At 46.5% G+C, this 14,378-nt stretch overlaps 8 non-coding genes and 1 pseudogene across 8 annotated transcripts; 8 read left to right on the top strand and 1 right to left on the bottom strand.

The window, feature by feature from the left end:
• Positions 1-654: 654 nt before the first annotated feature.
• Positions 655-735, top strand: LOC126019231 (small nucleolar RNA SNORD26). Its single transcript, XR_007498971.1, has one exon. It is a non-coding gene; the product is annotated as a small nucleolar RNA SNORD26 (small nucleolar RNA).
• A 205-nt stretch (positions 736-940) lies between these two features.
• On the top strand, positions 941-1,014 carry LOC126019230 (small nucleolar RNA SNORD27). The gene has a single exon (XR_007498970.1). It is a non-coding gene; the product is annotated as a small nucleolar RNA SNORD27 (small nucleolar RNA).
• A 239-nt stretch (positions 1,015-1,253) lies between these two features.
• On the top strand, positions 1,254-1,326 carry LOC126019229 (small nucleolar RNA SNORD28). The gene has a single exon (XR_007498969.1). It is a non-coding gene; the product is annotated as a small nucleolar RNA SNORD28 (small nucleolar RNA).
• A 480-nt stretch (positions 1,327-1,806) lies between these two features.
• On the top strand, positions 1,807-1,873 carry LOC126019225 (small nucleolar RNA SNORD29). The gene has a single exon (XR_007498967.1). It is a non-coding gene; the product is annotated as a small nucleolar RNA SNORD29 (small nucleolar RNA).
• Positions 1,874-2,034: 161 nt separating this feature from the next.
• On the top strand, positions 2,035-2,105 carry LOC126019232 (small nucleolar RNA SNORD30). The gene has a single exon (XR_007498972.1). It is a non-coding gene; the product is annotated as a small nucleolar RNA SNORD30 (small nucleolar RNA).
• Positions 2,106-2,323: 218 nt separating this feature from the next.
• On the top strand, positions 2,324-2,390 carry LOC126019233 (small nucleolar RNA SNORD31). The gene has a single exon (XR_007498973.1). It is a non-coding gene; the product is annotated as a small nucleolar RNA SNORD31 (small nucleolar RNA).
• A 204-nt stretch (positions 2,391-2,594) lies between these two features.
• LOC126019237 (small nucleolar RNA SNORD22) lies at positions 2,595-2,720 on the top strand. Its single transcript, XR_007498976.1, has one exon. It is a non-coding gene; the product is annotated as a small nucleolar RNA SNORD22 (small nucleolar RNA).
• A 4,013-nt stretch (positions 2,721-6,733) lies between these two features.
• LOC126019916 (uncharacterized) lies at positions 6,734-6,834 on the bottom strand (annotated as a pseudogene).
• A 3,004-nt stretch (positions 6,835-9,838) lies between these two features.
• LOC126019520 (U2 spliceosomal RNA) lies at positions 9,839-10,029 on the top strand. The gene has a single exon (XR_007499193.1). It is a non-coding gene; the product is annotated as a U2 spliceosomal RNA (small nuclear RNA).
• The last annotated feature ends 4,349 nt before the right edge of the window (positions 10,030-14,378 follow it).

Below are 14,378 nucleotides of genomic sequence, written 5' to 3'. Positions count from 1 at the left end.
TCAACTCGGGCTCCGACGCACACGCCCGAAGCACATGCGCGTCGTTTTGGAGCCGCGACGATGTCCCCGCCCTCTCTCCCGGCACATTGTACCCACAACCCCCCGCGTTTGCCCGCTCTCTCCTTCTGCGCATGCGTTGACGCGGGGCTCCGCCCCCAGATCCCGTGAGCCTCTGCGAGACGGTATTTAAGCAGCTCGCGGTGGTTTCTCGTTCTCATTTTTTCTTCTTCTTGGTGAGTAGCTTTTGGTTGGAGATTTGACCTTGTTCCTTGCTAAGTAATTCTTGGGGTTTTCCACTTCTGGCTTGCATCGGTTGGAGAGGTTTTGGGGAAACGTCCCAAAGCTGCAGGTTGGGGGATTTTGAAGGACAAAATGGCGGTGCAGGCGCCCCTCCCTGTGATGAGAGCATTTTCACAGACCTGTACTGAATCCCATGAGGATAGAGAGCTCTGAGGAGACGGGCCTTGCACAGCCCATGTCGTTGCAGAGAGCAAGCATTTTTCCAAAAATCTTTGGCTAACTTAATGCATGATGGGTTTGTTTTTGTTTTTTTTGCAGGCTACATGCAAGCTGTGGACGCTTGGCTTTGTGCACTGAGGGTCCCTACCAAGTAAGTCTTCATATAAAGCATTTTATTTTCCACTGTTGAGCGTGCTGCAGGGATGATCCTTCCAACCTTTGAACTCTCTCTTGCTGATGGGCTAGTGGAGAAACTCTTTAAAAGTTCTGAGTAGCACTTTTGTGGAATCATAGCTTTTTTTTTTTAACTTGGTCTGTGATAGGCCAAATGATATGTTTTTTTTTGTACTCAGCTGCGATTATCCTCAAGGCCATCAGTTGCAAGATGGAGAATCATCCCTGTGCCGATGCAACTTTAGAGCGATGCGCCAGGTACTTGTGGTATGGGGATTGGGCTTTTGTGGCACAATTGCCTTCAACCACTTCATGATGAACTTAAAAAATGACAAGCATATGGCTGAGCCTTAGTGATGTCAATTAGACTGCTGAAGAAGTGGGCCAGGGTAGGAACAGGGCTCTCTGGATGGCTCTTCATAAATTAATAGTATTCTTTTTTTCTGTCTCCAGCATCCTGTGCGTGATCTTGAGGGATTCAGCTGCCCTGTGGGGTGAATAAAGGTAATTGTTCTGGTGGGGATCTTGGGGTGTTTCTAGGAGAACCCCTTGAGTTTTGCTCCTTTGAGCTTTTTCCTGGCTTCTTGGGGGCAACCTAGGTGAGGTTTGCGCCTCTCGCTGTCAAATGATTTGAATTGATAATGCTGATCCTTCTGTGAGGTACAATAATAGCATGTTAGAGTTCTGATGACAGTTGATTTCCTGAAGAAACCTTAATATGCCCTAATATCTGTGACCAACACTTGCCTTTCCTGCAGGTTTTTCTGGATAACGCCTGTATTCATCTGTTAAGAGGTACGTATAAGTTAACGTACTTTGTAGGGGACTCATTGAGGTATTTGGGTTTATGTGGGGGATTCATTTTGCGCTCAGGCCTTACTAGCTGACTCTGGTACTAAAGGTTAAACCTGGGTTGGCATCTTGCAAGGCAAATGCCCTACTATCAACTCCGGTTGTTTTTTACTACCAAAGTTGTTAGACATTTGTTTACTGGTTGTGCTGTGATTGGACTAGGGACTACTGTATGTTGGCTGCTTTGTTAATCCATTGATTTCCCCATTCTAGATAATGGCCGTTTTCCGGGAGAGCTGTTGGCTATTTGTGGACCATTGAATGGCTTCGAGTTAAAAAGGTTGGTCTCCTTATTTATTACCTCAAAGACCAAATGGGGAGTTTCTATGATGATTCAAACTAGCTCACTATGATTTACACAATGAAAATAAATGAACACCTGAGAAACTGATAAAATTTCTTGACTGTACTGTGTTTACCTAGGAAATTTTTCATCTTGTGACTTTGTTTTCTTTAGGTTCCATTGAGGGGAAATTTGCCACTTTGTTCAAAGTAAGTAATTTGGGACAAGTTAGCTATGGGAAATAATGTCCTTTTTTAGGCCACTGTATATATGATGACTTACCAAGGAATCTCGTTCGGCTGATGATTTGCTGTTGAGACTCGGAAATCTGATATCCCAGGGATAGTTATTTGGGAAAGACATGTATATTAATTCAGATAAGCATTTTCCACTCACTTCTGTTTTAGATGCAGCACCTCATCAGGGAGTTGCAAGAACAATTCCAAGTAAGTCCTTTGGCAATGGGATTTACCCATTCCGTTAACGCTAAATTATCTGTATGCTTGGAGAAAAGGCAGATTTGTGATCTCTTCCAAATTGCCATTTCTTCCTCCAATCACCATGATGAATTCAATACCGCCCCAGTCTGATTTCTGTGACTGAAAGGTATTTCTGAGGTGTGAGCTTGCTAGAAGTTGAATAAATAGGCTTGTTCAAATTAGTTGATAGTTCTTCAAATATGTATAATATGACTTCTAGCAGTCAGTTAACTTAGCTGAGATTTTACTTTATTGCAGGATAACTCAACAGGATATTTGTGTTCAACTTTGCTGAGAAATTGGAGGTATGAACTTTGCATGCCTTTATGGTGGGGGGGCCAAATATTTCCCAATGAAGAAGCACTCACACGTCTTACCACCTGTCCTAGTCCCAGAGCCTGCAAAGGTGAACCCACTGGGACTGGCTGGGGGAAAAGAGGAAAGCTTGTTCCAGAAGGAACTGTCTGAGGGAATTCTGAATACTATTCATAGGAGAGGGGTGGTGAGTTGACTGAAAAGGAATTGCTAAGTGAAATTGTTTTCTAGGTTTTCAAGTTACAAGATAATGGGCCAGAGATAAGTACATCTGTGAGTTTGCCTTGCATACAGCTGATCCAGGGCATTTAGTGGTTCAAATTCTGGCATCCCATGCAAGTAAGTATTCAAAAGGTGCTTAGCATTTCACCAGATTGCTGCTATGAGTTGCTAAGTTTGTTGAAGAGAAGCTCTATAGCCATTTAATCACAACTTGTCTTTCCTATAGGTCAAAATTGACAACTTGGGAAGCCACAGCAAGTTGACCTGCAAAATTGCATGACTACCTCTTACTAAATAAAAAATTTTTTACTTTGTATGTGATACACTGTCTATCTGGGTATAGCTAGTTTGTGGGCTCTAAACTGAGTTTGCGGGTCTTCCCTATGGGTGTTTGCTCCGCGTTTCCTTCTGGTGGTGCCTGGTGGGCCATATGAACCCAAGTCACCTGTGCAAGCACACTGGTTCCTGTAGTCCCTCCAGCTGTATCCAGATGCCACTGGAAGCTCCCAGTATAAAGGCTGGGGCCATGTCCTTTGGGGGGGAGTTGGGTCACACCCTGTTGCTCCTGGCTTGGGGGATATATGAGACACTGGGGGAACCGTGGGTCCTAGGCTGGTGTGCGCAAGGCTTGCACCACTGGTCCAGCCCACCAAGTTCACTTGATGCAGAGTTCCCATGTGTCCATAGGCCAGTGGATAAGCAATCTTAAGCTAACACCTAGGATTTGTGGGGTGCCATGTACCCTCAATGGGGTAAGAGGGTTAACTTTGCTTGGAGGACATAACTGGGGACACATTCACCTATCTTCCAGGATAGACTTACAGGATTGAATCCTCAGAGGGACATGCAGGCTATACCAGGTGGAGTCCTGCAGAATTTAGAAAAGGAGATTGAGGGAAAATAGCCATACTGATGGTAGAATGGCAAGTAGGGTTTGTGTCTGCATACAACCAACTGGGGTTTGAAACATTCAGGGGTTATTCCTGGCTCCAGGCTCAGAAATTGCTCCTGGCAGGCACGGGGGGGGGGGGACCATATGGGGCGCCGGGATTCGAACCAATGACCTGCATGAAAGGCAAATGCCTTACCTCCATGCTATCTCTCCAGCCCCTGAAACCAATACTTAATGTAGTCCCCAAAACTTCTTTGCAGGGACCAAACATTAGCACAATGGTAGGGCATTTGCCTTGCATGTGGCTGACCCATGGAGGGCCTGGCTTGATCCCTGGGACTCCATATGGTCCTCTGAGCCCCAAAACGAAGTGATTCTTGAACACAGCACTGTGGCCTTGTCTCCCACCCACCTCCAAAAAAGAAGGGCTAGAGCAATAGCACAGAGGTAAAGTGTTGGAAGGTGTTTACCTTGCATGCGGCCAACACAGGACAGACCCTGGTTCGAATTCCAGCTTCCCATGTCCCCCAAGCCTGCCAGGACCTTTTTTTTTTTTTTTTTTTTTTTTTTTGGTTTTTGGGCCACACCCTGTGAGGCTCAGGGGTTACTCCTGGCTATTCGCTCAGAAGTTGCTCCTGTCTTCTTGGGGGACCATATGGGACGCCGGGGGATCGAACCTCGGTCTGTCCTAGGTTAGCGCAGGCAAGGCAGGCACCTTACCTCCAGCGCCACCGCCCGGCCCCTTTTTTTTTTTTTTTTTTTTTTTTTGGTTTTTGGTTTTTGGGCCACACCCGGTGGGGCTAGCTAGTGCTGGCAAGGTAGACACCTTACTTCTAGTGCCACCGCGCCGGCCCCAATTTTTTTTTGTTTTTGGGTCACACCCTGCATTGTTCAGGGGTTACTCCTGGCTCCTGGCAGGCTTGGGGACCATATGAGATGCCAGGATTTGAACCAACACCTTACCTCCATGCTATCTCTTTGGCCCCCAGAACGGATTTCTGAGCACAGAGCCAGAATAACTCCTGAGTGCCACTGGGCGTAACCCAAAAACCAGAAATAAAAAGAAAACCCTGACCTGACATTGTCAAAGAAATAGTAAAGCAGGTAAAGCTTGCACAGTAAATTGAGTTTCAAAGTCTGGCACCTCATGGTTCTCTGAGTATCACCAGGAGTGAACCCTAAACACAGCCAGGAGTCAGCCCTGAGGACTGTGGGTGTGACCCCTCACTCCCCAAAGAAAAGATCAGAAGAAAGAAGCTGTGGGCAGGAAAATATAGGAAGGAAGGGAGGAGCTTGTCTTTTTTGTTTGTTTGTTTTTGGGTCACACCCGGTGACTCTCAGGAGTTACTCCTGGCTCTATGCTCACAAGTCCCTCCTGGCAGGCATGGGGGAATCATGGGATGCTGGAATTCAAACCACCATCCTGCATGAAAGGCAAACGCCTTACCTCCATGCTATCTCTCCGGCTCCAAGGAGCTTGTCTAGTATGATGTTGCCCTCCCCACTCAATTCACCCACTAACACCATATACAGTCTAATGAGCACTGTTAAGGAATGAGCACAGAGCTATGATTAACCCCTGGGCATTGCAGAGTGTGGCCCAACCCCCATCATCCACTCCAATCAACAATGGACTGGCCAGAGTGGTAGCACAGAGGTAGGGCGTTTGCCTTGCACATAGCTGACCCAGGACAGACACAGGTTCAATATCCCATATCGGTCCCTGAGCCAGGAATGATTTCTGAGGAGTAATTCCTGTGCATCACTGGTTGTGGAAAAAAATAAAAATAAAAAACCTGCAAACAAAAGTCAATCAAGAATTTCCTATGAGGGCCGGAGAGACAGCATGGAGGCAGGCAGGGTGTTTGCCTTGCTTGCAGAAGGATGGTGATTCGAATCCCGGCATCCCATGTGGTATCCCGAGCCTGCCAGGAGCGATTTCTGAGCATAGAGCCAGGAGTAACCCCTGAGCGATGCCGGGTGTGACCCCAAAAAAACAAAAACAAAAAAAGAATTTCCCTATGGAGGGCCAAAGCAGAGCAATAACACAGTGGGGGAAGAGCATTTGCCTTGCACGTGGCTGACCTGGGTTCAATTCCCACATCTATATGGTCCCCTGAACCTAACCAGGATTAATTTATTTTTTTTGTTTTGTTTTTGTTTTGTTTTGTTTTGTTTTTGGATTGGGAAGGCACACAAAGTGACGCTCAGGGCTTACTCCTTGGCTACGTGCTCAGAAATCAATCCTGAAAAAAAAAATAAAATAAAAAAAATAAAAAAGAAATCAATCCTGGCTTGGGGGACCATATGGGATGCGGAGGATCAAACCGCCTTTGGTCTGTCCTAGGTTAGCGCATGCAAGGCAGATACCCTATTGCTTGCTCCACCGCTCTGGCCCCAAAACTTTTTGTTTGTTTTGGGGTTACATGGGTCATACCCGGCGGTGCTCAGGGGTTACCCCTGGCTCTGTGCTCAGAAATCGCTCCTGGCAGACATGGTGACCATATGGGGTGCCAGGATTTGAACCACCGTTTGTCCTGGATTGGCTGTGTGCAAGGCAATCGCCCTACCACTATGCTATCTCTCTGGCCCTCCAAGATTAATTAATTTATTTAAAAATATGGAACACGAAAAAAAAATATGGAACACGGGGGGCCGGAGAGATAGCATGGAGGTAAGGCGTTTGCCTTTCATGCAGGAGGTCATCGGTTTGAATCCTGGCGCCCCATATGGTCCCCTGTGCCTGCCAGGAGCAATTTCTGAGCCTGGAGCCAGGAATAACCCCTGAGCACTGCCAGGTGTGACCCAAAAACCAAAAAAAAAAAAAAAAAAAATGGAACACGGGGCCGGAGAGATAGCATGGAGGTAAGGCGTTTGCCTTTCGTGCAGGAGGTCATCGGTTCGAATCCCAGTGTCCCATATGGTCCCCCGTGCCTGCCAGGAGCGATTTCTGAGCCTGGAGCCAGGAATAACCCCTGAGCACTGCTGGCTGTGACCCAAAAACCACCAAAACATAAATAAATAAATAAATAAATAAATAAATAAATAAATAAATATATATATATGGAACACTTTACGAATTTGCTTGTCATCCTTGCACAGAGGCCATGCTAATCTTCTCTGTATTATTCCAATTTTAGTATATGTTTTTAGTATATGTTTAGTATATGGTTTTTTGGGGCCACACCTGTTGACAATCGGGGTACTCCTAACTATGTACTCAGAAATCGCTCCTCGACTGGGGGACCATATGGGACGCTGGGGAATCAAACTGTGGTCTGTCCTAAGCTAGTGCCTGCAAGGCAGATGCCTTACAGCTCCGCGCCACCTCTCTGGCCCCTCCAAGATTAATTTTTGAGTGCAGAGCCAGAAGTAACCCCTGAGCTCCATTGAAAGAGGTCCTAACACTCACCCCCCCCCAAAAAAAAAAAAGATTCACATATGAGTTAGTTTAACAGGCCAGGTGCTTACTTTGAATAAGAAAAACAAAGGTTTCTTTTTTTTTTTTTTTTTGGTTTTTGGGCCACACCCGGTAACGCTCAGGGGTTACTCCTGGCTATGTGCTCAGAAGTTGCTCCTGGCTTGGGGGACCATATGGGACACCGGGGGATCGAACCGCGGTCCGTCCAAGGCTAGTGCAGGCAAGGCAGGCACCTTACCTTTTAGCGCCACCGCCCGGCCCCGAAACAAGGGTTTCATCAAAGAACCCTTATGGTCCCCCCTGAGTCCCACCAGGAGTGATTCCTGAGCACAGAACCTGGGTATCTTTGAGTATAGTACCTCCAGGAGTGGACTCAAAAAAATGTCTCCCAGGGTCGGAGAAATAGCATGGAGGTAAGGTGTTTGCCTTACATGCTGAAAGATGGTGGTTCGAATCCAGGCATCTCATATGGGGCAATTTCTGAGCCTAGAGCCAGGAGTAGCCCCTGAGAGTTGTCGGGTGTGATCCAAAAACAAAACAAAACAAAACAAAAATCTCCCTGTGGCTTGGCTCCAGGGAGACTGTGAGAGAGGCTGAGGCTGTGAGAGCCTCCAGCCCTCCTGAGTTCCCACTGAGAGCAACTGGCCAGAGAATCAAAAAAGGTGTTGGGTGGGTAGAACTCCTGTCTTGAATGAACTGGACAATGCATTCAATGTTTTGAGTCCTGCCAAATATAACTGCCAAAATAACTGCCAGCAAAATTATACAGCAGGGCCAGAGATATAGATAGGACATAAAATAGTGCATTGTTATGCCGAGCATCATACTCTGAGCTGCTCTGAGCCCATCATTCCTTGTATGAGGATTTCCTCTCTATCCAATATTTCCAGGTGTGTACCTAGTAAACCCTGAGAACTTATTTGTTTTGGTTGCTTGTTTGTTTTTAGACCACACCCAGCAGCACCCAGGGTGAGCTCAGAAATTCCTGGGATGCCAGGGATAGAACCAAGGTCAGCTGAGCCTTCAATCTTCAAGGTTTAATTCTTTTTTTTTTTTTTTTTTTTGTGATTTTTGGGTCACACCCGGCAGTGCTCAGGGGTTACTCCTGGCTCCATGCTCAGAAATTGCTCCTGGCAGGCACGGGGGACCATATGGGACGCCGGGATTCGAACCGATGACCTTCTGCATGAAAGGCAAACGCCTTACCTCCATGCTATCTCTCCGGCCCCAAGGTTTGATTCTTGGCATTACCAGGTCCTTCTCCCATCCCATACTCCCAGCACACTGGGAAGTAGGGTGTGGGCCTAAACAAAATTAGGACTGTTGATTTAACGGTGTATTCCTATGGGGCTCACAACCAGCTACCAGCTACACTCAGGTGCTTCATCTGATGAAATTCCGGGGACCACATGCGTAAGGGAGCTAGAAGAACCCTGCTCGACGAGGGCAAAGGCTCTTGACTGGTGTAACTATTTGACCTGACCCGGGACCAGTAAATTTATTGAACCCGGATCAAAGTCTTTTACTCCTAACCATTCCACCAGGGTAGAGATCTTGTGCATGTCAGGGATCCATGCAGCTATTGCGAACCATAAACCAGCATGATTAATAGCATACAATGTGCTGCAAAAAATTAATTAATTAAAGTAAATTAAAAATAAATAAATAGGGCCCGGAGAGATAGCACAGCGGCGTTCGCCTTGCAAGCAAGGACCAAAGGATCCAGGACCAAAGGTGGTTGGTTCGAATCCCGGTGTCCCATATGGTCCCCCGTGCCTGCCAGGAGCTATTTCTGAGCAGACAGCCAGGAGTAGCCCCTGAGGACCGCCGGGTGTGGCCCAAAAACCAAAATAATAAATAAATAAATAAATAAATAAATATATAAATAAACAAACAAACAAACAAACAAACAAACAAATAAATAAATAAATAGGTGCTGGGCCCCACTGCCCTCAGATCTCACAACTGTAAGTAATCGTGCCTCCCTGCCTCGAACACGGAGACAGGAGCCCAAACAACGTCATCAGTCAGCAACAGACTAGGAAGGGTCTCCGAGTGACGTCCCTTTAGCGAGACCGATCACCGCACCGGGAGGTGAGTGTCAATCTCCGGGAAATAAGATGCTGAAATCATGGGGCCGGGCGGTGGCGCTGGAGGTAAGGTGCCTGCCTTGCCTGCGCTAGCCTAGGACGGACCGCGGTTCGATCCCCCGGTGTCCCATATGGTCCCCCAAGAAGCCAGGAGCAACTTCTGAGCGCATAGCCAGGAGTAACCCCTGAGCGTCACAGGGTGTGGCACAAAAACCAAAAAAAAAAAAAAAAAAAAAAAAAAAAAGATGCTGAAATCAACCCAGGGGGACGAGCCAATCCCGAGAGCGTTCAAAGCCTGGAGGCGGGTTTATGCAAATTTAAGCGCACAGTGACTACGCCAATCCAGGAAAATAAAATGCTGGCGCAATTGAAATCCGCCCAGGTGTACGAGCCAATCCCGAGAGCGTTCAGAGCCTGGGGGCGGGCTTATGCAAATTTGACCGTACAGTTGGCTGACGGGACAATGACAGAATTTTAAAATTTTATGTTTATTTCTCAAAATTGGGCAGTTTGTTCACAAAGAGACAGAGAATTATTGATTCTAAGAAAAAGTGAAGTTGAAAATTGTTTTAAGTGGCATGCCATTGAAAGTCACCATAACCTAAATAGCAGTCGGTAACATAAGGCCGCCAGGGCGAGCAATTGCTTGGTATCGCTTCTCGGCCTTTTGGCTAAGATCAAGTGTAGTATCTGTTCTTATCAGTTTAATATCTGATACGTCGTCTATCCGACGACAATATATTAAATGGATTTTTGGCACTAGGAACTGGAATAGGAGCTTGCTCCGTCCATTCCACGCATCGACCTGGTATTGCAGTACTTCCAGGAACGGTGCACCCCTCTGGGGGAATAACATCTGTTCAAAGAAAGACTTAATGGGGTGTGGGGGAACCATATTTTAACCTGCAAGTGACTTAGATATAGTGTTACCGCAATATTCTACATAATGTAGAGTTACTTTATGTTCGTTGATTTGGGTGATAAGTTGTTGCTTTATAGCAGCATAATAGAGATTTTTAGGACGAATCTCTGAGCGCTTCAAGAAGCTGGAACCGAACAACCTATTTTTTTTTTTTTGGTTTTTCGGCCACACCCTGTGACGCTCAGGGGTTACTCCTGGCTATGCGCTCAGAAGTTGCTCCTGGCTTCTTGGGGGACCATATGGGACGCCGGGGGATCGAACAGCGGTCCTTTCTTGGCTAGCATTTGCAAGGCAGGTTACCTCTAGCGGCACCTCGCCAGGCCCTAGTAAGTCTTTTAATTAATGGTAAAAATACCAACTATTCCTGGATCAGGAGGAAAACTCCACCCTGAAAGCAGAGATTGCAAGATTAGTAAAATCCCGGGCCCGGAGAAATAGCACAGCGGCAAGTTTGCAGGAGCTATTCTGAGGAAACCCCTGAGCAACGCCGGGTGTGGCCCCCCCCCCAAAAAAAAATTAGTAAAATCCCAATAAGCAGTTAGGTGAAGATTTGGAGGAGATTGCTGAGAGACACTGAGAGTGTGGTGACATCTGCTTGCCAACTTGCTCGGCGTTGCCTGGAGGTGAAAGATGTCCGGTTTCATCTAGCGACAGTGGAAACTGTGGATGCCAGGATTTGGCTCTGAAGAAATCCGACCCTACAAAAATGTTGCGGCATTGGGTAAGCAACGAAGAAATGACAAATGGGAGAGTCAGGAAATGGACAACAATGTATTTGGAGATACTGGAGTTGAAACTTCAGCCATCTCATCCTTGGTTTCTTTATTTTTTATTTTAATGCTTTAGAGAAGAAGCATGGTTGTTTTATAATAGTGCAGCAATGTAATGACTGACGATCTGCCAAAAGAATAAAGCTTCCTACCTGCCGTCTCAAAGAGGAACAATCTGCAGAGAACATTTTATTTGTGATTTATTATTGTGAATGAAATGGGACAGAGCATTAATTTGGTCTTCTTTGGTGAGACAGTATTAGCAGGATTCGTAGAGGTTTTTGTTTTCTTCTCCCATCTCCTTTTCCCTAGACTTTGTTATGTACAGTGCTTATATGAAGATAGATGACTTTGGTTTTGCTTTTCCAGAATAAAGAAGTCATTCATTGGAAAAAATGAAAATAAATTAATAAAAAGCCTGAACGGCTATTTCAAATCTTCATGTCCAAAGACGCCAAGTGTGAGGTTGCGTAGTCCTGAAAAAGTTGCAGCTAACCTCCAACAGGGACATGCGCAGCCAAAATGTAGGTCCTGCCAGAAATTAGGCCGCCTAAGTCGAAAAAAGATATATAATGTGTAGCTTGTCAGAACATACTGACAGCCATGTTTGCTTAATTTGGGTTGTTAACTCAGTCTAGGAGAAAGTAGTAGTAGTAGTAGTAGTAGTAGTAGTAGTAGTAGTAGTAGTAGTAGTAGTAGTTGTTGTTTTTACTTGATTGATTGGTTTTGGGGACACACCTAGCGGTGCTCTGGGGTCACTCCTGGCTCTCCACTCAGAAATCGTCCCTGGCTGCCTGGATATTGGATGCCTGGAATCAAACCGGGTCGATTTGCAAGGCAAATAAATGCCCTACCTCTCTGTGCTCTCACTCCAGCCCCAAGGAGGAAGTTTAAGATTGGGAAGCGGTATAGGAATAGGAACACTGAAACAGTTCAGCCCCACAGAAATTAATCTCATAAAGACACAAACTTGGAGCAATTATCCAAAGAAAGAATGGGCTCCCCCACCAAATGTTGATGCACTCAAGGCCATGGGAAGAGGGGAGGCAAGCTCACCCCCCTTTGCTCCTCTAATTCCAACAAATAAAGTAGGAATATGGCCTTATCTTCCCCTAGACCAGTGCTTCTCAAATAGTGGGGCGCTCCCCCCAGGGGGGTTGCGAGGCTCTGTAAAGGGGGGCGTGTTTGACCTGTCATAACAAGCTAAGCCCCGTGTAAGATGTGTAAAATATTATTTACAGTGGCCAGGCGGGGCACAGAAAATGTTTTCTTCTTCCTAGGGGGTCATGACAGAAAATAATTGAGAAGCACTATTCTAGACTATATGGAATATAATTGCTTAGAAAAAATGCTCAGGAACCTCGTAGTCTCTCTAACATGAGGGTCCTCAGAATAAACATTTGTTTTTAGGGGCTGGAGTGATAGCATAGTGATAGGTAGGGCAGTTGCATTGCATGCCACCGACCCAGGTCAGACTTCAGTCCCCACCGACCTAGGTCAGACTTCAATCCCCAGCATCCCATATGGTCCCCTGAGTCTGCCTGGAGTGATTTCTGAGTGCAGAGCCAGGAGTAACCCCTGTGTGTGGCCCCCCCAAAACGAACAATAAACAAAAAACAAACAAGGGGGCCAGAGAGATTGCACAGCTGTAGGGTGTTTGCCTTGCACGCAGCCCATCCAGGATCGATAATGGTTCGAATCCCAGCATCCCATATGGTCCCATATGCCCCCCCCAACCTGCCAGAAGCAACTTCTGAGTGCAGAGCCAGGAGTAGCCCCTGAGCATCTCCAGGTGTGACCCAAAAACCAAAATAACAAAACCTTTTTTTTTTTTTTTAAACTGGCTATATCTGATGTTTTCTTGTCTCTGTGGATCCGACCTAACCCCAGATCCAGGCCATTTTGGATTTTGAAGACAGCTGAGGTTATAAAGATTTCAACTGATATGAACGCTCAATTAATAAAGAAGAAGGGAAATGAATTAGGTTCGACTCCTTCCACATGAACTTAAGTCAGGCCTCATTCCACTCAAGATTACAAAACAAATAAAAGACATTATTGTAATAAGACCCAGAGACAATAGTTAAGGGCTGGAAGGGCTCACAATATGAAGCTCACCACAAAGAATGGTGAGTGCAGTTAGGGAAATAACTACACTAACAACTAGCATGACAACGTTAATGAGTGAGAGACGTAGAATGCCTGTCTTGGATAGACAGGGGGATGTGGGTGGAGGGAGATGGGCGGCATTGGTGGTGGGAATGTTGCACTGGTGAAGGGGGTATTCTGTTTACGACTGAAACCCAACTACAATCATGCTTGTAATCATGGTGCTTAAATATATATATTTTTTGTTTGTTTGTTTGTTTTTGGGCCACACCCGGCAGTGCTCAGGGGTTACTCCTGGCTGTCTGCTCAGAAATAGCTCCTGGCAGGCACGGGGGACCATATGGGACACCAGGATTCGAACCAACCACCTTTGGTCCTGGATCAGCTGCTTGCAAGGCAAACGCTGCTGTGCTATCTCTCCGGGCCCTCAATTTTTGTTTTTAAAATTAATTGCTTTTGTAGCCTGGAGGTGCTCAGAGGTTACTCCTGACTGCAGTCAGGAATCACTCCGGGCAGGCTTAGGAGACCAACCAAATGAGATGCCGGCCATCCAACCTGGGTGGGCTGTGTGCAAGGCAAACGCCTACCATTGTGTCATCACTCTAGACTCTAGGCCCAAATTTAGTTGTGTTTTGTTTGTTTGTTTGTTTGTTTGTTTTGACAGGCTTGGGGGACCATATGGGATGCCAGGATTCGAACCACTATCAGTCTGTATGCAAGGCAAACGCCTTACAGCTGTGCTATCTCTCCAGCCCCCAAATTTAGTTTTTGCTTGTTTGTTTGTTTTTGGGTCACATCCGGCAGCGCTCAGGGGTTCCTCCTGGCTCTATACTCAGAAATCGCTCCTGGCAGGCTCGGGGGAACCATATGGGATGCTGGAATTCGAACCACACACCATCAGTCTGCAGGCAAGGCAAACGCCCTACCTGTGTGCTATCTATCTTATTTTTGTTTTGTTTTGGTTTTGGTTTTTGGGCCACACCCGGCGGTGCTCAGGGGTTACTCCTGGCTGTCTACTAAGAAATAGCTCCCAGGGCCCGGAGAGATAGCACAGCGGCGTTTGCCTTGCAAGCAGCCGATCCAGGACCAAAGGTGGTTGGTTCGAATCCCGGTGTCCCATTTGGTCCCCCGTGCCTGCCAGGAGCTATTTCTGAGCAGACAGCCAGGAGTAACCCCTGAGCACCGCTGGGTGTGGCCCAAAAACCAAAAAAAAAAAAAAGAAATAGCTCCTGGCAGGCACGGGGGACCATACTGGACACCGGGATTCGAACCAACCACCTTTGGTCCTGGATCGGCTGCTTGCAAGGCAAACACCGCTGTGCTATCTCTCAGGGCCCAATCTTATTTTTTTGTTAAGCAAAATTGATCTACTGGGGATGGCTTATTCAAA

This window comes from Suncus etruscus, chromosome 9 (genome assembly GCF_024139225.1).
Source record: "Suncus etruscus isolate mSunEtr1 chromosome 9, mSunEtr1.pri.cur, whole genome shotgun sequence".
In the NCBI taxonomy this organism is placed as follows: domain Eukaryota; kingdom Metazoa; phylum Chordata; class Mammalia; order Eulipotyphla; family Soricidae; genus Suncus; species Suncus etruscus.
The sequence above is the reverse complement of the archived record's forward strand: the minus strand, read 5'-3'. Positions and strand labels throughout refer to the sequence as shown.